The sequence below is a fragment of the Trichosurus vulpecula genome, chromosome 1 (assembly GCF_011100635.1).
Source record: "Trichosurus vulpecula isolate mTriVul1 chromosome 1, mTriVul1.pri, whole genome shotgun sequence".
Taxonomy (NCBI): Eukaryota; Metazoa; Chordata; class Mammalia; order Diprotodontia; family Phalangeridae; genus Trichosurus; species Trichosurus vulpecula.
The window spans coordinates 196,547,096-196,572,390 of NC_050573.1; the positions used below are offsets into that span (position 1 = coordinate 196,547,096).

General features: G+C 39.9%; 1 protein-coding gene and 1 pseudogene across 2 annotated transcripts in view; both read right to left on the reverse strand.

The window, feature by feature from the left end:
* KCNG2 (potassium voltage-gated channel modifier subfamily G member 2) overlaps window positions 1-25,295 on the reverse strand; it is a 173,494-nt gene that overhangs the window by 56,603 nt on the left and 91,596 nt on the right. The window lies entirely within an intron of this gene.
* LOC118855343 lies at window positions 779-22,198 on the reverse strand (annotated as a pseudogene).

Consider the following 25,295-nt stretch of genomic DNA (forward strand, 5'->3'; position numbering starts at 1 on the left):
ACTGTTTCTCTTTGTAACTGCAACCCTGAAGGTCTTCCCCTCCCAGCATGATTTTTTTTTAGTTAAAGGGGCCATCCCTTGACTCACTTCTTAAAGAGGCCTATCCACTGAATGGGCGTTACCTCACTCTAAATGAGTATCATATAGTATAATAGAGTATGGCAAAACAGAGCAAAGTTAGCATAATACATTGTATTTTCATACAGTTTATTTTTTAAAATGCATGAGATCCTCAGGTGTTCGGTTTTTAGATACTGTAGCTGAGGTGGAAGGAGAAAGATAACTTGACTCAGTAGACTGTAAACTCTTTGAAGGCAGGACCATAGTGGTGCTCATTGTATTTTGTATTGCTATAGAACTGAATCAATTACATGGGTAGTGATAGCTACATTAAAAAGGTAACATATTTCTTGTTTGCTCCCATTAGAACAAAGGGAGTTAAACTAGCATTTTTCTTTCTGGGAGGAAAACATCATGGAAGGAAAACAAAAGCAACTTTTTTACCCCGAAGGGGGCAAATCTTCATCTGGATGTCTCATGGAGAATGATGCATAATCCAGCTACAGTTAAAAGAGGCACCATATTGCACCATAGCAAAGCTCAGTATTTGCTGGGAAATCAGTTGACAAATGCTGATCACTCTGTCCAGATTTAATTTTAAGACCTGGGCTATATGACTCTGAGAAAGTTCTGTTGTCTGAGTTAAAAAAGGATGATTTTTGCCACCTTTTCTTTTTTTAATTTTGTTTTATTTTTATTAAAAGTTCTCAGAAGCCGTTTACTTTTTCTTCTTCACATCCTGTTCTACAGCTTCCTTGGTTTGTGTTGTCCAGATTCCAAAAAGACAGGCATTGGCCCAGACATTCAAAGACTGGCAAACACCTTGAAACTCCTTTCATCTTCAGTGATGATGCAAACTCTCTCTTGTAAACATCTCTGATGGACATAACTGGTTCTAAACCTGGGCTGCTGATTTGAATTTTTCAGCAAAGCCATCTCCCTTCTTGGGTGCAGATGGTTTCCTTGGAAAGAGGATCAGTTTGGAATGATATTCTTTCAGCTGCTGCACATTTGCCTGGAGAGAATCTATAGACTTATTTTGATGACAAGGCTCCACAGAGATACCAATGGTCTGTGCCACTTTTTTATGGATACCAGCCACATGATGCTCTTCCAAGCTGAATCCTCTACCAGCACGTGTAGGGCACCTCACGATGGGCCAGATAGGACCAGACACAGGGCGAGGAGCAATTTGAAGAGATTTCGTTGGATGGGTCTTTTGTCTTCTAATCTTCCTGGCTGGCTGGTTAAACTATGTGACAACTTGTCTTTGCCAGTCTTTGTGGAAATGGGGCTTTGTGCCATTTCAGCTAGGTGCTATGGTTGCTTAGAGCCAGTCACAGGCACCAGAGCCAAGCAGAAAAGAAAGCGGCATCTCGAATGCTGGGATAGTGATGATTTCCCACATTTTCTTTTTAAAAAATATTTCTTACTTAGATTTTTGTTTTTATTGTTTTTTATTGTTGTTGTATCATCACATTTATTTCTGAATGCATCCCCTGCCGTACCCCACTTTGGCTCGAAACATTTTTTTAAGGTAAAAAGAAAGCACTTCTACAAAACCAACCAAACACACTTATCATGTCTGATAATTCAGGCAATATTCCACACCCATAGTTCCCCACCTGTCAATGAAGGGAGAAAAGTGCATTTTCTCAATTCTTTTTCAGGTTAGCCATCTTTTCTTAAGCCACAGATCAAGTATATTCCCCTCGATATCATCGATAAACTTCTAATTGCCATAGTTAACAGCAAGGCAAAGCAAAGCAGCTCTTGTTTTGTAAACTACTATTTTACTGCAAAAAGAATTTGGTCTCAGGAATCAGTAGGATTTAGGGTGATTTGATTCATGTTTATAAAGGGTAACAACGTCTCCTTGCCTCTCCTGTGCTTTATCACGTTCCCCCATTTGCTACCCTATAAGCAGGAACAACTTAATGAATATATCATCTTTCATTTTGGAAAATAATCATGGTCTCTCTTCCCTTTTCAGACCACAGCTGGAATGTTATGTTTAGTCAGGGATACCAGCTTTTTGGAAAGACATCGACAAGCTGGGATGTATCCAGAGAAGGATGATCACCATGGTAAGAAGGCTGGGGACATACATGGATTAGTTGAAGAGACTGGAAATGTTTAGCCTGCAGTAGAGAAGACTTAACAGGGGACATAATAGCAGTTTTCAAATATTTGAAAGGCTGTCATGTTAAATAAAATTAGATTTTCTATTTTTGGCAGCTAAAAACAGAATTAACACCAATTAGTGGAACTTGCTTTCTAGCGGGGGATACAATATATACAGAGAGAAGTAAATACAAAATATATTTGAATATGAGAAGGATCTGTGATTTTTGACAGGAAAATTCTAGGTGTGAGAAGTAATGTGAGTTGTGAGGTGGGAAAACTCCCTCCACCAACACAGATTGAAATTAAATTATATAAACCTTAGGGAATTGTTTGAGACACATAGAGGTCACGTAACTTGCCTAGGGTCACAAGGCTAGTATGTGTAAGAGGTGGGATTTAAATCCAGATCTTGATTCAAAGCTGCCCATTGCTGAAGGGCAGCTAGGTGGTGCAGTAGATAGAGTGCTGGGCCTAAGAGTCAGAAGACCCGAGTTCAAATCTAGCCTCAGTTACTAGCTGTGGAACCCCAATCAAGTCACTTGACCTCTGTTTGCCTTAGTTTGTTCAACTATAAAATGGGGATAATAACAGCACCTGCCTCTCAGGGTTGCTGTGAGAATCACGATGATATTTGTAAAGCATGTAGCAGAATGTCTGGCACACAGAAGGTGCTTAATAAATGCTTATTCCCTTCCCTTCCCCCCTTTTCTTGGTGACTCTAAGTCCAGCACTCTGGAGTAGGAAAACTTGAGTTCAAATTCTGGCTTGGCCACATATTAACTATGAGACTTCAGGCAAATGATTTAACCTTTCTGGGTCTGTTTTCTCTTCTCAAAAATGAGGGGCTTGGATTAGATGAAGTCTGAAGTCCCTTCCAGCTCTAAATCTACAATCTATAAGTTACAGGATGAAATAGAGGGGAGGAGAAAAACCAGATTTTTAGATCAGAACAGGGATACCAGAGGCATCTAGGTGGTGCAGTGAGTAGAGCACCAGCCCTGGAGTCAGGAGGACCTGAGTTCAAATCCACCCTCAGACAATGGACACACTTACTAGCTGTGTGACCTTGGGCAAGTCACTTAACCCTAATTGCCCTGCCTTCCCCCCTCAAAAAAAAAAAGCAGAATAGGGATACCAATACCAATTAAAGCTATCTACAAGTAAAATGGCCTGCTTTGGGGGATGAGAATTCAGGCGGAAGCAAGATGACTACTTGTGTGCTTTGCTGAAGCAGGGACTCATGGGGCAGTTCATGGTTGGACCAGATGACCTTTGAAGTCTGTTCCAACTCTCAGCCTATAGTTTGTCAATATTTTCTATGAAGTAGTAACAGCAGCATACTAATTTCGCAGATGAATAAGCAGAGACAGAATATGCTTTGCCAAAATAAGTAATTTGTAGATCTGATAAAAAAAAGACTTAGGAAATAGGTTCTACTACACCATCTTCTTCTCTCATCCTGTTTCTTTCCTTAGAGGGAAGAACCTCATTCCAACCTGGTATGTATGTGGGGGTTGGTACTTGGCAAGTGGAACTGGGGAGGACTGGAATATTGCCTTTATAATAGATGGAATATATTATATTTAAGTTTGCCATGTTTGCACCAAATCTAATTAAAGTGCCTGCTCAGCTAATGAAAAACAATATCTTGGTCCATAATATCGCTTGGCTTGTCAAATTCAGGAATTCAAGTTAAATTCTATTAGAAATCCAAAAAGGAACATGCAGATATAGCATAAAGTACTTGCGTTGGGCGCCACAGAGGAAGCGGGAGAGGAAGCTGAAGAGGGTGAAGGGAGTAAAGAGACAGAAGCCTATTTAGATGGATACCCTCAATGTTTTTCTAGATCAAGTTTTCAGTTTTGAAATATAGCTTTTTAAAATAGAGCACATGAACACAACTGTTTTCATGAGTTTAAAATTTTCTTTAATGAAGATTAACAAACTCCTGCAAAAGAATTATTTTTTCCCCTACAGCTTATTTAGTTACTTTCCTGAGGTCCAGTGAAAGAGTAAATTGCACATATAAATATCCTATGAGTTTGACCCCAGAAGAGATCTAAAAAAATTTGCTACTAGTGCACAGTGCCACTGTTAAGGTAGGCAAGCAAAAAGCAATTCAATGAGAGGGCTTTGTTGTTCCATTCCTGGTGTGTCTGCTGAATGAAGGGCAAGAAGAACAGGGCCCAGATCAGAAATGTTGTTGGGGAGAGCCAGAGGTGGAGATCTGACAACAGGTGTTGGGCAGCCCCAAAGCACAAGCTTTGTGTCACCTACAGATTTGAGAAAGGAAAGAGGAGGCCTTAAGCAGTGGTGGCAAAGAGGGCAAGATCAGATATATGGGACCTGGGGAATCATAACTAGATATTTTTACTTTCTTCTATTCAATTCAAACATTTGAATCCTGGGTAAAGGGGTAGAGATATAATGATTAAATAAGAATTTCTACTCTCATCGAGTTTATAGTCTAGTAGGGACACATATGACACTTATGTAGCTATTATGATATGTTAACAATAAATGAAAGAAGAGGCCATGTGGAGCAAAGGAAAGAGTACTAAATTTGGAAGAGGGTAGGGAAGGGAACAAGCACTTATGAAGCTTCTACTATGTGCCAGTCCCTGCATTAAATGCAGTACAAATATTACCTCATTTTATCCTCACAAGATCTCTGGGAAGTAGGTGCTATTATTTTCTGTCTTTTACAGATGAGGAAACTGAGGCAAATAGAGTTAAGTGACTTACCCAGGATCATATAGCTAATAGGTGGTCCTAACTCTAGGACAGCACTCTGTCCACTAAACCTAGAGGATTTGGAGTCAAAGCATGTTGGTTTCATATTCTGCCTCTGCCACATACTACCTGTATGACATAGGCTAAGTCACTTAATAATAAGTTAAATTTACATAGCCCTTTAAAATTTGCAAAGCACTCACCACATGTTATTTTACTTAGACCTCAGAACAACCTCATGAAACAAGCACTGCAGTTATAATTATCCCCATTTACCAGAAGAGGAAACTGAGGCACAGAGGGTTTTTTTTTTTAGTGTCTTGCCCATAGTCACAGGTAAGAAGTGGTAAAATCAGGATTTGAATCTAGGTTCTGACATCTAGGAAAGAAAGCCTTGATTACAAAGAGCTAAGAGAGCTTCATTAAGAACTGGTCATGCTACACTAGGACTTTTAAACTAGTGAACCAGAGAAATTGTATGAATACAGTTTATCTAGATTTTAGCAAGGTTTTTGATAAAGTAGATTATATTATTTTTGTGGAGAAGATGGTGCAATGTGGAATAGATAATACAGTCTGATGGATTTGGAAATGATCATATGGCCAGACCTCAAAGTGAGCACAAGGGGTGACAGTGAAAATTACTACTACTTCTACTGCCCAAATAATATGAAGCACATATATGATCACATTTTAGATTACAAAGTATCTTCCTCACAACACCCACTCTGTGAGGCACATAGTACAAATGCTATTAATGCCAATTTAGATAGGAGAAACTGAGCCTGAGAGTGTTAAAAATGGCCTGTGCTTAGTTATACAGCTAGTAAGCAGCATTCACTGAACATTTATTAAGCACATTTATTAATCATGTATTACATAGTGTGCTAAGTATTGGGGATGTAAAGGAAGGCAAAAACACGGTCCCTGCACTCAAGGAGCATTTTAACAGAGGAGACAACAAACAAACAGCTATGTACGTACAAGATACATATTATATTTATAGACAAATATATACACATGTCCATATATGTATATGTGTGTATATATATACACACATGAGATATATATAGAGTAAGGTAATCTCTTAAGGAAAGCACTAATAGTGTGTGTGTGTGTGTGTGTGTGTGTCTATGTAATTGAGAAAGAAATGGGACTGTCCTCATATAGAAGGCTGGGATTTGATCTGAGTCTTGAAGCCAGGACCAACAGTAGGTAAAGCTGAAGAGGGAGAACACTGTAGGCATGAGAATCAGCTGGTGCACAGGTATGGAATTGTGAAGGACTTTATGTACCAGATAGAGCACTCAGATTTGATTCTGGAGGTAACAGGGAACCACTGGAATTTATTGAATAAAGTGGTGGTGGTGGGGGGAAGGTTTACATAGTCTGGCTTCAATTTTAGGAAAATTATTTTGGCATCTGAGTAGAATATAGATTGGAGTGGGGGGAGATTTGAGACAGGGAGATTGCTAGAAGGCTATTGTAATAGTCCAGGTGTGAGATGATGTGAGTCTGCACCTGGTGGTGACTATGGGACTAGAGAGGAGGCGACATACACTAGAGATGTTATAAAGGTAAACACTTTAAGACTTGGCATCCTATTGTGTACACACCCACAAACACACACACATATGTGTATATACATATGTATGTGTGTATATATGTATGTATACATGGAGTGAACTGGAGAGAGGGGCTGAGGATGACACTGAGTTTGTGAGCCTGGGAAGAAGGTAATGCCCTCAATAGAAGTAGGAAAGTTTTTTGGTGGGGGGAAGGGAAGAAGCTAATTAGTTCTGTTTTGGATATATTGAGTTTGAGATGCCTAATAGATATCCAGTTGCATTACCCAAGAGGCAGTTGGTGATGGGAAACCAATGCTCAAGAGAGAGTATAAGTCTAGAAATATAGATCTGAGAATCAGCTGCACAGAGATCAATGATCATCGAACTCATTGGGAGCTGAAGGGATTACAAGCAATACAGTACTGAGGAAGAAGAGAAGAGGGCCCAGGACATAGCTCTGGGTGACACCCATAGTTTATGGGCATGACCTAGATAAAGAATAAGCAAAGGAAACTAAGAATGAATGGTCAGACAAGTAGAGATTGGGGCTAGAAAAACTTAGAGAGGAAAGAGTAGCTAGGAGAAGATGGAGATTAACAAAGGCTGCAGAGTAGTCAAGAATGCTAAAGAGTGAGAAAAGGCCATTAGATGTGGCTATTAAGAAATGACTAGTGGGTGACTTTGGAGAGAGCAGGATCAGTCAAATGAAAACAGAAGTCAGATCGAAGAGGGTTTAGAATTGAGAGAAAGAAGAGGAAATGGAGGCCCCAAATATAGTTTGCTTCATCAAAGAATTTAGACAAGGAGGGTAGGATGACAGAAGGGATAGACCAATCAAACAAAGGATTTTTAGAGATGGGGGACACATGGGCATGTTTGTAGGCAGCAGGAAGGAAGCTAGCAGAGAGGGAGAAATTGAAGATTACAGTGGGGATGATAGAGGCAGCATTCTTTTGGAGAAGACGGAAAGGAATAGGACTAAGGATGCATGTAGAAGAGTTTGCTTTGGCAAGAAAAGGGTCACCTCTTCAAGAAGGGTGAAGATGATGACAAAGAGAGTGGGGTGGGGAGAGACATGTCAGTGATGTGAGATGAGAAAGAGAGGAGAAGAGGGAGCTCTTGGTGAATAGCCTCCACTTTTAAGTGAAGTATGTGTTGAGGTTCTCATATGAGAGGGTGGGTGTAGGGAGTTCCATGGAAAGAGTGAGGAGGAATGAAAAGGTAAAAATAGCTACTATAGTGAGAGAGTAAATCAATCAGGAAGGTGCAAAAAGATTGCATTGCTTCAATGAGGGCTCAGTTCAGATTATGTAACATAAATTTGTAGTAGATCTAGTCAGCATGGTGTTGTAACTTCTTATAACTCTACTCAGTGCACAAATGCATGTGAATAGGAGCAAAGGCAACAAATGATGGGAATAATTCATATCATTAATGATGACAGGTTGAGAGACAAGGGATTTGAGCATCGAAAATAGTGCAAAGTTGAACTGATTCACCAAAGCATTGAGATAGGGGATGGGGGAGAGTTCAGCCAACATAGGGGTGATAGCTTGGGAAAGATCTAAGGAGTGAAGGGATTGGTAGTCATGGTGAAAATGAAGAATAGGGTTGGGGGGAAGTCAGAAGACAGAAGGGAGGGTTATGATCACATAAAGGAACTTCTGAGTGCATGAACATGGAAGTGGAATATTTGTGAGTGATGTCACTCAAGAGCATGACATCATCTTTTTGTCTAGCTAGGTTGGACTGGAGTAGTCGATCATGGGAACTGAGTAGACTGAAGAACTGGGAGACTATGGTGTTTGAGGGAGTGTCACTGTATATATAGAAATCTCCTAATATGAAGACAGGAGTTAGGAGGTAAAGACTGTGATATATAGGCACTGAACTTTTCGAGGTAGAAAGGAAGGGGAATGTTAAGGATCTAAAATAGGTGATAAATTCAAATAGTGTGAACCTTAAAGGTTGCCAAGTGATGGGGGTAAAGGGATGATATGGAAGTGACAATGAGGAACAAAGAGAATTCCAGCCCTCCCCCGCCATCAGTCAGGACTCAGACCCTGGTGTCCTCATCCAAACACAATAGTCTTTCTGCCACAATTATTCACAGGGAATTCACTCAGCCCATGATCCCATCTCTGACAACAGCACTCCTAGCCTTGGATAGCAAAACTAAGTGAAGTGGTAAAGTCAGAGTTCAAGTTTGGTATTGCAAGACTTCTAAAAGGGCATACTTAGAAATATCACAAAAAAGATAATTTCACAAGTTTTGGAAGGAATCCCCTAAGCATTCTCAGCTTCTCTTATTGTACTGTTAGGGATCAGTCTGTAATCCAAGAATCCTTCTGGGGCTTTTATGTATTTTCATCTGGTACCACCTTGTGAGGTTAATGACTTCTATAAAGTTACTGCTTTCCTACTGAGTAAAACAGTATTTGAGTTAAGTCACAGGTTTAATTAGCTGAAGAGGCTTATAGAGCACATGCAAAGAAATGACTCTAGGCAAAAACTGGTGGCAGCAAGAGACAGAAGGAACCAGCACCCCAACAGCTGTTAGGATGCAATTTCTGTAAACAGCAACCAACAAAACCTCCAATTCAACTAGCTTTGGGGTACGGTTGTGAAAATTGATTTCCTACCTAAGATTATTGCTTCATAGTATCTCAGTACCCAGATCCTATAACCCACACAGTTCCCAGGTTCCATAACTGTTAAGAACCTTATGCAGAGAGTCCTTCATTTAGGAACATGGGCTTTTCTCTCTCCTGCAAACTGCTGTTTAGCTGGACTAATGTTAGTCAGATAATGGGGTACCTCATTCAAAAAAGAAATTGTTACAATTCCATACCTATATAGGATTTTGTCAGAACAAATTCCAGATATATTGATGCTCAATTGATACAGCTCTTCTCTGGTCTCCATAAGGTGTATGTTTATGTAGTCTTTTTTTTTAAAAAGTAATTTATTTTTAAATACTATTTTTAAAATAGTATTTTATTTTTGAGTATATTATTTTTATTTTTAAATTTTTTTAATTTTTGTCTTTACATGTAAAGGCAATTTTCAACACTCATTTTTTTCTAAGATTCTAAATTCCAAATTTTGCTCCCTCCTTCCCCCCACAACCCTAAGACGGCAAGCAATCTGACATAGGTTACGTACGTACTAATGCAATCTTAAAGTTAGAGATGGCTTCAACTGCCTACTCCTACTTCCTGCAATCTCCTTCCATGGCCTCCTCCTCACTGGAAACAAAGACTTCTAGCTCTCCTATAGCTCTTTGCCATGCCCCCATATTAGGTGCCTTTTCCTCCGTCCTCTCATCCTCCCTTACTACCCTTTTCATCATCTCTTTATATGTTGTCTTTGCCCATTTAGAGTGGTTTTGTTTGCATCTATATATACCCTCTGCACTTAGCCCAGTACCTTGTGTTTAATAAATGCTCACCTGCTCCATCTACATCTACCTCTCTTTCCCTAATAGCTCCCTGACTCTGTTCCTTTTCTCAATGTCCCAGACTCTGCTCTGTCAAATGGATACAGGAAAGTCTAGGAAAATCAACACTCAAAGCAGGCAACAGCATTTTCCAAACTGACTTGTCCCACATGAATTTGTTGAAGACTTAAGATTTCTAATCAACAGAATTCCAGAAATGTCTACCCAGTATGATAACTTACACCTCTAGTAGAATAGCAATAGACATTTAATAAATGTTTATTGATGAAATTTCTGATAACACATTCTATAGGGCTTTTTCACAATGAGATAAAGTTGCAAGGCACATGTTCTAAGGAATAGATTACAAGTATCAATAAATCAATTAATAAATATTTATTAAGAGCCTACTATGTGCCAGGCACTGTGCTAAGCACTGGGGATATAAAAGGAGGTGAAAGATAGTTCCTGCCTTTAAAGAGATCACAAACCTAATGGAGTACCCAGTATTTAACAGCAAGTATTATCTCCATTTTACAGATGAGTAAACTGAGACTTGGAGAGATTAAAGTTTGTATAAATTACTAACTATAAGGGCAGGGATCTGATTCTAGATCTAAGATTAGGGTTCTTTCTATTATACAATGATACCACCTCATAATGCCTACTGAGAACCAGGTATTCTTCTGTAGTTACCATAATAGCATCATATGAGAATAGATTTAGAGCTTTGAGGGATCTTAGAGATGATTTGGACCATAGCCCTCATTTTATGGATCTAAGTTACTTTTCTTAAAAACTCTACTCTGTTATAATTGCACACCCCAAGGCTTAATGGTTTCAGAGTGTCTGTAGTCCAGGTTACTCAGGTCTCCTCTTAAATATTGTGTGGTTCCTGAACACTTATGACTCAACCAATTTGACCCTCAAAGAATGCAGTTTACAAATTAAACTAAAATAAACACAATCCCAACACCACAGAGAGGTAGCAGATTATAGGAAAAGGAGAGCTAGATCTGGTATTCAAAGGTATTCCAATCCCAAAACCCTGCCACTTAATTTACCGGGGTGACCTTCGGTAAGTCACCTCATTTTTCTGGGACCCTCTCAGTTTCCTCATTTGTGAAATGAGTCAGTTGGACTGGGTGACCTCTTGCCAACCCTAAATCTATCATGCTCTGACCTCTCAGATCCATTCTAATTTTGAATTATGTAGGGAAATGCCAGAAAAAACAAAATGATACATGTAATGAAATATCTGATGCCCATATAGTAAAAGACCTTCATTTCAATAATCATTTTAAACTTACATCTATTATCCAACCTGGAAAAGAAAGAAAAAAGAAATGTGAGAAGCTTCCTGTAGTGTATAAGAAAGCTAAAGGATGAAATTGAGACAACCTTTCTTCTTCTCCACCCCCCAAGCCTGACATTGCTTCCAGTGAGAGGGTACCAAACAGTGGCTTCCTGTTACACTTGCCTTAATTACAACAATAGCTCTTCATAATAATTCTTGAAAGCAGTGACTCTCCAGGCTGGTTTAACATAGCAGACAGAGGGTCCTGCCCAGCTTTCAGAGGCAATTAGGCAGTGGAGAGGGAAGACAGAATGAAATTGCCTACATTGTGGTCGACTTTCCTATGCTCTACTAATGAAGCTATTCAGAAAAATAAGAAGCCAGGGAGACATGCTTCATGCTCACCTCACTGATGTGTCTCTCTCTTCTAAGAAGCAGTAGAGAGAATGCAGGACTTGGACTCAGGAAGACCCAAATTTGAATCCAACCTCAGGCACTACTTACTCATGCTATGACCTTGAGAAATTTATCACTTGTGGAATATTCTGGCTCCCAGGGTGCTCGTCACTGCTACCATTCCCTTCTCACTTGCCCTTACAGAAGGTCAGTCACACAAAACAGACCTTCATGTTCTAAGTAATCAGTATCAAGACCCTTCTGATCAGTGTCCAATTGTGTAATGAATCCTGGGCTCTAATTTCTCTTGATATTAGTGTCTTCATCTGGGAAATGAGGGAGTCAGGCTTAAGGACTTCTAAGGTCCCTAAAAGACCCAACTCTATGGTCCTATTTCCCTTTAATTCTCATTTTTATTTCATCCCTGAGTCCTGAGAGGCCAGGTAGGGACACTAAACTTCTGAGATCCTAATGGTATCTGACCACCAGGGTTCCATGAATCAGGATCTATTATTTTTAGGTTTGCTTTTGTTTGAAGAAAACAAGACAGAATCTTCTCATTTAAATGGGATGATATATTGTCCAGCATGATGACCCAGTTTAGGTCACTCATTTGTGCTCTGTTCTCTCATGCCAGCCTATTAATTTGTTGTTTAGTTGTTTTCAATTGTGACTCTCCATGACCCTATTTGAGGCCTTCTTGGAAAAGATACTGGAGTGGTTTTCCATTTCCTTCTGTGGTTCATTTTACAGATGAGGAAACTGAAGCAAACAGGGCTAAGTGGCTTGCCCGGGGTCACACAGCTAGTAAGTGTCTGAGGCCAGATCTGCACTCAGAACTTCCTGACTCCAGGCCCAGCACTCTATCCACTACATCACCTAGCTGCCTATTACTATTTTAACCTACATTGCATTCAAAGTAAAGCAAGACACCAAGGGCCACTATAAAGAGAAATGGATGAAGCTTCTCAAGACAATAGCATAAGGACTAGCAATAGGAACACAGGAAGTTTTTACTCTCTCTTTCCTTAAGCTATGCCAGGGTCGGATGTTAATTGCATGCTGACTCAAAATAGAGACTCTTAGAAGTAGTAACCTGAGGGATCACCTAGGCCAACCCCCTCATTTTACCAATGAGGGGACCAAGGTCCCAAAGTTACGAGATTTGTCTAGAGTATATATCTAGCTACTGTACATCTACAGCTAAAATCCAGGCCTCTGGAATTCTGACCCAGTGCTCATTATACTAGAGGACACTGATCAGAAAGGTCTTGATAATGATTTTCTAGAACAGGAAGTTTTGTTTTGTGTGACTATGACCCTTCTCTAGGAGCTGTAACAACAATGCTGCTTGCAGCTGCTGTGGAGATGTAAGGCCAATAACACCAGCACACAGGAGGGCTGCTAGCACGGATTCTTCAATCTGCTTTTCTAAAGAAAGCAACTTTAAGTGGTTTATAATCTCACTTTAACTAACATACATATATCATTCACTTAGTTCAGTGGAAAAAGTCAGCACCTTGAACTTCAGAGAAAACACAAACAGAAATTACAAGCAGAAATTATATAAACAGAGCAAATAAAACAAATCAGCAGACAGAGCTTCTGTCTGTCCATAGCAATACATATGTAGATACCAGAGAGAGAAGAGAGAAGCACCAACATCTGGGTCTTCAAAGCTGGGGGGCTTCTTAACGGCTACCCAGAGTCTCATCTGGCCAAATCACATGAACACTCTTCCAATGAGTGAGCCCCCAAGCAAAATGCTAACCTCAGAGTATATATACACTTCTTCAGGGTTAGCCCACAGAGGGCATCACAACCATGTGACTCAAACTCATGTGACTTAGGCTTTCTTGTGACTTAAGCAGGTCATCAAATACTCTTGATTCAATCGAAGACTCAATCAAAGGCACTTGAAGCATTCCAAAAGAAAAAACAGCAAAAAGTCCCACTTTCCCTGCCATTACTGGGGCAAGTGAGAAGGGAACAATGATAGTGACAACCACCCTGGACACTACAAGAAATTCTTCCTTATCTCATTTCTTGGGTGCACAGTCCCTTAAATAGCTATATGAGCAGGCAAATAATTTTACAGACACTTTTTAATTATACTTCACTGGGTGATATATACCCCTTAGTATCTATTGAGTTTGGGATGAGATAAATGCAAGGAGAGAGCCCAAGAAGGAAGAAATGACAAATTTAGGCTGACAGTTCAGAATTTTCTCTCTATACAATGAAGAACAGATTAGGATCCCAGGATGTAGAGTTAGAAAGGAACCTCTCCTTCCTCCCACCCTATTTTACAAAAGAGGAAACAGAAGCTCCAGTTGGTGAAGTGACTTAATGAGGGCCATACAGGCAAGGAAAGAACAAAACTAGGATTCAATCCCCAGTGCTTTGGCTTCAGAGGAAATGCTCTTTCCACAGCCCCGTGCTGTTTATTCAATAAGGTTCCTTCTACAGTTACAAGGCAACATGTTCTGAAGAACAGGACACAAAGTCCCTAGCACTTAATGACTGCAGCAGGCACAGGTAGTGTTTAAGAAGTGTTAAGTAAAACAGGGGTGATTTCTTGGCTTTAAAATGAGTCCTCTGAATAGCAGCCTCCTCCCAGACTATTTTTAAAATTTTTGTTTTTTTCAATTAAGAAGCATTTTCTCTCCCTCCAACCTCTTCCTTCCCCATTGGTTAAAAAAAGAGAGAGAGCAAATGCCTTTGTGAAAAATAAGCATAGTCTAGGGGAAACAAATTATGCCATTATCTGCCCTCCTAGATCATTAACTATGAAGGGGAGGAGGAAGCTAAAGGATTAGGGAAAAAACCTGTAGCTAGGTATTGTAACTTAAATGCAGAAACTCCTCAGGGTAGAAGATGAACTGGAGGCATGGATGAGTGAGAAAGGATGGGAGAGGGCTGCTCACAAGCTATGTGCTTCTGTTAGTCCCATTACCTTCAGCTTAGATCTATCATGTGTTTCTTCTAATTTGCATGTCTTTACAAAATCACAGAACTTCTGAATCAGAAGTGACCTCAGAAGCCATTTAGTCTGACTTGTGTTGAAACAGGAATTCCCTTTCTATCACCCTGAACAAGATGTTATCCCAGCCTTTTCATAAAACCTCAAGTGAGGATAAACCCACTCCTTTCCTCAAGGCAGTCCATTTTACTTTTGGCCTTTCTAAATCTACAGTGGTTGTGATTCTTCCTTCTGGGACAAAGCAGAACATTTCCATCCCTCTTCCACTGGATAACTCTACAACTATTTGAAGATGGCCATCATGTTTACCCAAGTCTTTTCTTTTACAGGCTGAAGATCCCCAGTTCAGTCAATTGGTCTAGTGGGGGCTGTGACAGACATGAAAAAGAACATCAATAAAACATTTAAAAAGCAGAGAGGAAAACAAAAAGAAATGCAGAAGATAACTTAAATAGAACATTTAAACTTAATACATATTTCCTCAAAAATTCTGTATAAAGGAAGTTCACGTTTTGGGGTTTCAAAAATATTTATATATTTGCATTTCATGAAGATTAAGTTCATAATATTTATGGTTTTTAAAAATTCAGAGGGGAGAGAGTATCCAGGAGAAGAAGACAGTCAACAGTGCCAAATACTGCAGAGGTTCAAGAAAGGTCAGGACTGAGATTAGGCCTTTGGATTTAGCAATTAAGAAATCACTGGTAAACTTGGGAGTCACTATCTATGACCATCCAGAAATGTGGCTCCCAGAATGCAATGCTACATTGCAGATGTGTTTGATTAGAGCAGAGTACAGCAGAACTACCCATCACTTCCTTCATTCTGGATGCTGTATGACTCAAAACAACTTAAGATTACTTTTATTTTCTGGGCTTCCATGTGAACTGCTGGCTCATACTCAGCTTGTAGAACCCCCCAAATCTCCAAGAACTCCAAGTTTCAAGTCCCTTTATATAAGGTAACTTTTTGGAGATACATCCAGAAAACTCTGAATTAGTTTAAATCTGCCACTGAAACATTATTAGGTCTATCCTCTGAATTTGTCCATTTCATCCTCTGCATAAAGAGGTTAATCTAAGTATGTCTATCTCTCCCAGAGGATTCTGGGAAGTTCAATTAGAAAATATCTCTGAAGTGCTTTAAGCTCTCTGAAAGAAAGTCCAATATAAATATAACTTTTTATTAACATGGGTGCATTATAATATATGATATTTCCAAGCAATGCATTTGAGAGAGTAAGAATGCACTGAAAATGCTCAGAAGGCCTATCAAATCGCTCTCAAAAGTGAAGGGGTGGGGAGATGGAGAGGAAATCACAGCAACTATCTTCTCAATGCTGTTGATTAACAATGATCAGTAAGAACACATCAAAGTGAAGTAAACAAATGATTCAATTCAGAAAACATGTTAGCAAGTCGCTGTCCTAAGTGCTGAAGATGAAAAGACATAATGGTATATTCCCTTCCCTTGGGAAGTTTACATTCTACTTAAATGAGGAAAGGGGACAACATATCAGCAGAGAAGTAAGCACAAGATACTTTGAAGAGAAAGAGAACACTAACTGGTGAGATCAGTATAAGCTCCTATAAGATGCAGCACCTTGGCTGCGCCTTAAAAGTAGCAAGGGATTTTAAAAGGCAAGGGTGCATTATAGAGGAAGGGGTGCATTATAGGCATGAGGAACACTTTGCAAAGGTATCAAGATAGGAGATGTGATGTTGAGTCTGAGGAACAGCACTAAGCCAATTTGGATGGAGCACAGAGTGCTGAGACTGAAAAAGGAGGTGAGAACCAGATTGCAGAGTATTGTATTTTTTCCTAGATACTTGTAGTAGTATCTAGTCACTTATGATTTTTGAGGCTCAAACCTGTTACATAGGAATATTATGGTAAATGATCTCCAAATGCTAGTTTAGATGCAAGTTTAAGACTTTTCCACCCATTCTCTATTTCTATAATAATAACTGCTCATTTATAAAGTTGTTTGAAAAAAAATGAATACTGCATGACAGAATAGCATAAGTCCAAATATATAAATCACTGCTAGACCAGAACCTGATTCAGGCCTCTACTCTAGGAGCAATTTCATCAAGATTATCTGTAAGGAAAGCCTGCTAAACATGAGGCAGAATGCTATAATGGTAGGTACACTGATTCAGGATTCAGGAAGCATGAGTTTCTGGTTCTGATACCTTTGGGGAAGCTAGGTGGCACAGTGGATAGAGTTTCAGTCCTGGAGTTAGGAAGACTCATCTTCCTGAGTTCAAAACTAGCCTCAGACACTATCTGTGTGACCCTGGGTAAGTCACTTGACCTTGTTTGCCTCAGTTTCCTCATCTGTAAAATGATCCGGAGAAGGAAATGGCTGCTCTAATATTTTTGCCAAGAAAATCCCAAGTGGTGTCACTAAGAGTTGGACATGACTTAAAACAACTGAATGACAATAACAATTGGATATTATTGAGCCTTAGGCAGGTCACTTAATTTCTCTGAGCCTCAGATATTGCTTCTGTTTAAAAAAAATTAAAAATATTCAGCAGAGTCAATAAAAAGAACTTCAACCTTTAAAAGGGCATCAGAAAGATTAAAAAATGACAAGGCAGCTGCCAAAAAAAGCCAGGCTCTCTAATTATGTCAAAGCAAACAACAAGGCCTTTGTGGGGATGGGTGAAAGATGGGTGTCATTTTGGTTACACTCCCTCCCAAGGCAGCTATCACCATTTTCAAATATCTATGAAATTGATGCATATGGTACAATGCAATCACACCAGACTGCATCGATTTTCCTTTTTTAAAAATTTATTTAACATATTTAGTTTTCAGCATTGATTTTCACAAGAGTTTGAATTACAAATTTTCTCCCCATTTCTACCCTCCCCCCCACTCCAAGATGGCGTATACTCTGGTTGCCCTGTTCCCCAGTCAGCCCTCCCTTCTGTCATCCCACTCCCCTCCCATCCCCTTTTCCCTTCCTTTCTTGTAGGGCAGTTAACATATTCATTTCACTTAGAATACCTGGATGCTAGCTGTGTCCATAGCACATCAGAGCAATTACTATTCCTGGAAATAACTTCGGTTACCTCACTTATTAGGTATCTATTTTGATCAGTTTTTCTTCATGCTAATTCTATAGAACTTTGCATTTCACCAACTCCCTGTGTGTTATTTAAAGAAACCAGCTTTTGGAAAAAATATGATAGTATAGAACATTTAGATTGAAAGTCTGGTCCACTGAAGAGCCCCGCTCCTCACTCCAACCTCAATAGCCCAATACTTCCAGAACACACTCTGTACTCACTAAGAATTAACTCATCACAACTGCCCACCTGGAGCTAAATCCTGTAGTATTGTCTTATTATCCCCATGCTACAATTAGGAAATGATGGTAGAGAAGTTAAGGGCTTTGACCAAATCTCTTGCAAAGATGAAGGTTAAAATCATGTCTTTTGGCTTTTTCCCACCTCAGTCCTTGAGCATCCTCCAGACTAAACAAACAGTAAAACTTAATAGGCTTTGCTAAGAGGAGGTTTCTAGCAAAAGTTTTGAAAAGATAGCAAGGGTCTGTACAATAAGCTGCTCCTAATCTCAATTCTCCCCCTCACTGCCCCCAAATTTTACTGATAAAACTTATTTATTGATTTTAATTTTTAAAACTTACATTTCTCAACATATCCCTTTTCCTCTTCAGATAGCCATCCATTATACCAAAGAATTTAAAAAGAGGGGGAAAACCAGTTCAGCATAACTAATACTTTTTAAAAATATATATAATTAATTTATTTTTAGTTTTCAATATTCACTTCCATAAGATTTTGAATTTTAATTTTTCTCCCCCTCCCCCTCCTCTCCTCTCACCACAATGGCGTGCAGTCTGATATAGGTTCTACTTATACATTCATATTAAACATATTTTTAACCAATACTTTGAAAAAATCTAACCCTACAAGCAGTGTACAAAAGCTGTAGTCCCCCACCTCTGCAAAGAAATGTGTATGTGTGCATGTGTAGAGATAATTACAATTCTCTTCTGCCAGACCAACTACATCATACCTTACATATAGTATATACTTCATAATATTTGCCAAATTTAACTGAATTGAATTAAGAGAAAGAAGAATGAGAGATAAGGTGGTATAGTAGAAAAGACACCAGAGTTAGGAATTAGAAGTCCCGGGTTTTACTAGGATACTAGCTGTATGACTCAACCTCAATGTGCCTCAGTTTTCTCATCTGTAATATGAGGGCATTGGACTCAATGGCCTCCAATGACCCTTTCAACTCTAAGTCTATGATACTATGATATTTACTGGCCAATATTCATAGATTTAAAGAGGAAAGAGACCTTAGAGATCATTTAGTCCAACCTCCTTGTTTTAGAAATGAAGATACTTTGGCCTATGAGATGAAATGCCTACCTCAAAGTTCCACTGGTGACAAATGGAAGAGCTGTAATTTCTGAAGCCAGGTCATCTAACTGAAAATTTAGTGTGGTTTCCATTGCACTGTGATACCTCTTACGACCATGGGAAAACAATTTATTTTTTTCTACGCTTCTTCATTCTATAAAAGAGACGTGAGAGGCAGTGGCTCAGAGAGCTGGCCTTGGAGTAAAAAAAAGACCCCCATTCAAGTCACTCTTAAGACTGCAAGTTGCAGAGAAGTTGCCAATCTGCAGCAGTAGAGGAATTTTTTTTTTAACCAGGAGTTCTCTTTACCAATCAAGTCCCCCTTCTCCCCATCTGTCTCCCTCCACTTTTCCTCTCTCCCTCTGTTGGTGGATAATTCCACTTCTAGGATTACTGTGAGGAAGGTGCTCTGTTACCAAAGTGTTATGTGAAGGTGAGTCATTATTACACATTATTTTATTTTACAAATTATTTTATTTACATACTATTGCACATTATTTCATTTCTGCCAAGGTGTGGCTAATGTGCCCTTAGGTTAGCTGATCGACTGTATACATCAGTGCTGCTAAGTAGACACATTCTCTCATCTGTGGAATATCCAAGAGGATAAGTGTATACTTTTGGCCCCTAGCTCATTGCCCTGTACTGTGTCCCCATCTTTGTCTGGTTCAGAGAGATGAAGGTACACACATAACTGTCCTCAGGTCAGCTCTCAGGTCAGTCAGACAATAATATCTGCCTGCCAGATGACACCCATGTACTAAGAGCTAGGTAGACAAGGGGAATAGAGAGCCTGTTATAAATTCACTAAACTTTTTTTTCAAAGCTCTAAGGCACTGTTTTCCACTCTCCTGTCTATGCCTTTCATTTTGCCATCACAGTCATTTTCCAATATCCTACTCCCCACAGGGAGCTTTCCCTGGTGACAAAGAAAACAATTCAGTAAAACCAAACAACGTATCAACTGCATCGGACAATTGATGTGACATCCCATGCCCAGAGTCTCCTACTAGAAAAATAAAAGAAGGTGCCAAAGGCACTAGTCTGAGGTCAGATACGGCTAAACGTGTATATTCATCTGTCACTCCTGATGTCTCTATCTGCATGTCCATCTCCCCCTGTAGGCAAAAGGGCTGACCTAACCACCCTGCATCAATTTCTTTGGGATATCATAAAAGGCACTGGCACAGGGCTCTGTTGTACCTTGCCCACTGACACTACAACATAGTGCCAGCAGGCATATCCCCCATTTGAGGGGGATACGCTTGCTCTTATATCCCTGCTAGACACCATGGAAGTGTGAACTATCTACCGCGTCATCACTGATCCTACGTACCATGCCTCTGCACTCTGAAGACCCCTGATGCCTTCATCTGACTTACTGATCCTGTGGATTCCTGGAGCTTGCCAGGGATCCTTAGTGTATCCAGCTTTTTCATAATCCTTGTAACTGAACTTTCTTTAATGTGTTGTTTCCCCCAGTTAGAGTGTGAGATCTTTGGAAGCAGACATTAATTAGGTTTTTTTTTTGTATTTGTATCCCTAGCACTTAACACAAGGCTTGGTACATAGTAAGTCCTTAATACATTCAGGATGAACACACTACCATCATAGGATCATTGATGCAGAGCTAGAAGGGATTATTAGAGGCCATCTAGTCTGATTCTCTCATTTTACAGATGAGGAAATTAAGTCCGATGGGGATTAAATGACTTGCTCATTAGTGTCAGCTCTAATGAATTGTTAGCAAGGAATGGTGAGGAAGTTAGCAGTAACTATTACAGGATGACTAGGCTGCATCACAATGAAAACTGGCCCTTGTGTTGTCTTATGCATGTATGCAGTAGGTCTCATCTAGAGGATCTTTGACAATAAATAAAAGTTGTTTTGTTATATAGATGATTCCAGAGAAATCACTTTGAATGTATGGCTTCCACATATTTAGCAGGAGTTTCTACACTATGAATAACCCAAGTGCATTCCACATTCCCTAGTAAGGATCAGCTTATTGGGCCCATATGGCCACTAAATTTTATGCCTGGAGAGCTCATTTTTTCCACATACTTCAAGCAGCTGACCCCATCCATGACACTCAAGTGCAACAGTGACTTTGCTATGTGCACCCTGTCCCAATGGGGAAAAGATGGAACCAAGGTGAATCAAGGCATTGGGCAGCCATTTGGTTTTAACTATAGCGATGATCGTGAACCAATTAAAACAAAGAAAAATCCCAGCGAGCAAGCTAAGGGGAATAACCCTGGGTCTTCCGTTATGCATTTCTCAAAGCATCTTCTGGGTCCAAAACAAAATGCACTCTCTGTGCAAGTAAACTCCTAGCCAGTTCAGTGATGAGATTTGTTGTTCACTCATTTTCATTCTTGTTTGATTCTTCATGATCCCATTTGGAGTTTTCTTGGCAAAGATACTGGAGTGGCTTGCCATTTCCTTCTTCAGCTCCTTTTACACATGAGGCAACTGAGGCAAACAGGGTTAAGTGACTTGCCCAGGGTCACACAGCTAGTAAGTATCTGAGGCTGAATTTCAACTCTAGGCCCAGTATTGTGTCCACTGCACCACCTAGCTGCCCTTGGTGTTCAGATATAGTGTAATACAGTGAAAACTGCATTAGATTTAGAGTCAGCAAACCTGAGTTTGATACTTGGTTATCTCTTCTTAGCTATATAACATTGGGCCAGTCACTACCTCTTTCTGGGCACTGATTCCCTCATTTGTACAGTGGAGTGTAGAAGGGAAGAGAGAGATGGACCACATGCTCTCCAGGGTCCTGTTCAGCTCTAAATCCCCTGATCTGAGACAGGTCTTAATTTAGGTTACGTGCTGCCTTAAGAAATGAGTGATAGCTCACCTTCTTAAAGAGTCTAGTATAATATTTTATGCAGATAACTGCCATTGACACTAATGAGGCTTATCTAGATGAACTCTCTATATATGTCATTGGAAGAATAGGTTTTTAAAAAGACAGAATAGGAGAGATTCTTGCTGATGTTGGGAAATGCCTTCTACTTACAATGCTAACTATGTCAGCTAACAAAGCAACCACAAAACCACAGGGACTTATAGAGTGATGACCTGACAGTGGTGGTCAAAAATCAAGGCTTTGCTCTTGCAGAATTTCAGCACCGGCTCAAATATTCCAAACATTTTTGCCTCTAGCTTCTCACCCATTGCCGAAGTGTTTCTAATGAATTCTGCAGTTGAAATCCATGCCATGAAATCTATAGCTAATTTCTCCTGGTCTTGACTTAATCATGTGAATTTTTAAAATAATCAATTCACATAGCTAGTCAAAATCCCATCTAAATGTATAAGGAAGTGGTGATTTCTGAACAACAAAACCCAAACCCCACCTCACAAAACCTCAACGAAGACAAACTGTTCTCTGAGAGAACATGCACACGCATACACACACACACACACACACACAAACACACACACACACACACACAATCTGTTCCCATTACCAGTCAGAATATAGGCAGGTATTCAACAATTTTCTGTGACATTGCTGTCTCCAAGCAACACAGCCATAATTACCAGATAAAAAGAATAAATTAGTTATTTGCTGAAATAAAAATATGTGTCCATCTCTCTCCTAATAGTTCGGAAGTACCTCTTACCAATGCATCAAAAAGCTCAAGAATGAAGTTGTCATAATAAAATGTTCATCCTGGATCAACCTGTCCTCCTATGGAACTAAACATTTCAGCTCTGCCTGGCAGTTTACTTAGACTACCAAGAGCCCTTTAAGGCATCGATAATGTACAGTTTTGTTGACATTACCTTTTAATTGCAATAGTCACCATTTTAAAACAGAAACAACAGTGTCTTCCAGAGTATCATATGAAAACTAGGTGAATAAGACATTTCACTGGCACATCTTCTACCATGTGTCCACCTGGGTACCTCTGTTTCACACCACCCCTGCCCCCTTCAACTTTCTTTTACATATTGCCTTCCTCTCTTAGAATTTAAACTCAAGCACTGGGCCTGGAGTCAGGAAGACCTGAATTCAAATCCAGCCTCTGACACTTTCAAGCTCTGTGACCCAGGACAAATCACTCAAACTTTGCCTTAATTTCCTTATCTGCAAAATGGGCATAACCATAGCACCTCCCTCCCAGGGTTGTGGTGAGGATCAAACGAATGTAAAGCACTTGGCACAGTGCCTGGCACACGGTAAGCTCTATAGAAATGTTATCATCATCATCATGGGCAAGGATTACCTTTCCATCTACTTGTATTTGTATTCCCAGTGCTCAGCAAAATGCCTGATAGATAGCTTGTGCCTGAGAAATGCTACTTGACTAAGATAGTTCCTTATGTGGTATTTTATTATCATGCCTGGGGGGGGGGCGGGCAGTAGCGATAGATAAATATATACCCTTTCTGTCCTCTTTCCAGACTCACTGTGTACCCAGACGGAGATAGTGTTGTGTAGTGGAAACTGGATTTGGACCCAATTTGCCCATGTGAACTTGCCCATAACTCACATCTACTCTGTAGACCTCAGTATCCTCAGCATAAAATGAAGAGGATGGACTGTATGACCCTTGAAGTTTCCATCTCTATGTCTATGATCTCATGAAGTCTAAGGAAATCCATAGGGACACCTCTAGGGTTAACACAAGATGTCTTCTGAACAAGTGTCAGCTCAGTCTTAGTGGAAGCTTCAGGCCTAGTGAGTAATGAAGTAGCCTTTTCTCCATTTCTTATCCCTGACAACATTCAAATTATTGTCCCATAGTCTCACTGTCCATTATGTCCAACTCTTCGTGACCCTATTTGGGGTTTTCTTGGCAAAGATACTGGAGTGGTTTTCCATTTCCTTCTCCAGCTCATTTTACAAATGAGGAAACTGAGGCACACAGGGTGAAGTGACTTGCCCAAGGTCACACAGCTAGCAAGCATCTGAGGTTGGATTTAAACTCAAGAAGAGGAGTCTTCTGGACTCCAAGTCCCACACTCTATTCACTGTACCCCCAGCTGCCCTTCATTTTTCTGCATATGACAAACAGGAAGACAGAGGAAAACACTGCCAGTGCCAATCTGAAGTGGCCAAGTCACTGGACTGTTGGTCTTAGAGTCGGGAAAATCTGTTTGAATCCTACCTCAGAAACTTACTAGCAGTATGATTCTGGGCAAATTAATCAACCCCTCTCAGTCTCAGTTTCCTCATCTGTGAAATGGAGATAATGGCAGCACTTGCCTCACAGGGTTGTTGTGGGGTTCAATGAGAATATATGAAAAGCCCTTTGTAAAATCTAAAGCACTATCCTATTTTATTTTGCATTTTTAGCATTTGCATAGCAGTTTATTATCCTTTTAAAAAACTGTTAGCATTTCTATGGCACCTTAAAGGTTGCGAAGCTCTTTACATATGTTATGCCATCTTATCTTCACAACAACATTGGGAGGTAGGTGTTATTATTATTGCCAGTTTACAGATGAGGAAACTGAAGCAAAGAGAGATTACGTGACTTGTCTAGGGTCACACGGCTAGTAAATGTATAAAGCAAGACTTGAAGTCAGCCTTTTCTGACTCCAAGTCCAAAACTCTATATACTTCAGCATCCAGCCACCCGCTTTATAATAGCTACCATACCTCTAATGCCATTTTCACATTGGACAGTTTCATTTCTAGAAAACATGCCTCCACTAGAGATGTACCTCACTCCACTTGTCCACAGGCTCTACTCAGCAAACTGGATGCAGGAAATAGGCACGACTTGCTGAGTGGAGTTAGTCTAACATGCCCAAGGTAAATCTGCGTGTTAGGTGAGTTGATGTGGTACATGAGACTCTGAAACACTGGGTAACAGCATCAGAAGGACCCTGGACTTGGAATCAGGAGGTCATGGTGATGACACTTATTACCTGATTGTGAGTGAGTGAGCAAATTATTTAAACTCTGATTTTCTACTTCTCTTCTGTAAAATAAAGATGATGATAGTACATTGTCCCACCTTGCACGAAATTTCTATTCAGGTATCTCATCATGGTGTGACAGTCACCCTGGGTTCTCAAAAAACATGCCACTGGACCACAAGCTCTGGCATATCCTATACCAGGGCTGTCTGATTTATGCGGCCCACCTACAAGCATAGAAATTTACATAAATGCTTTAGTAAATGAAGCCAAGCTACCGAGCTCTCACTAAAATGGCAAATCAAAATATATTCTCTATTGTTTCAATAAAAACCTAATGTTGGACAGCCCTGTTCTACACCAATCTGGGAAGGCCTCAGTCATGGTCCTATGGAAG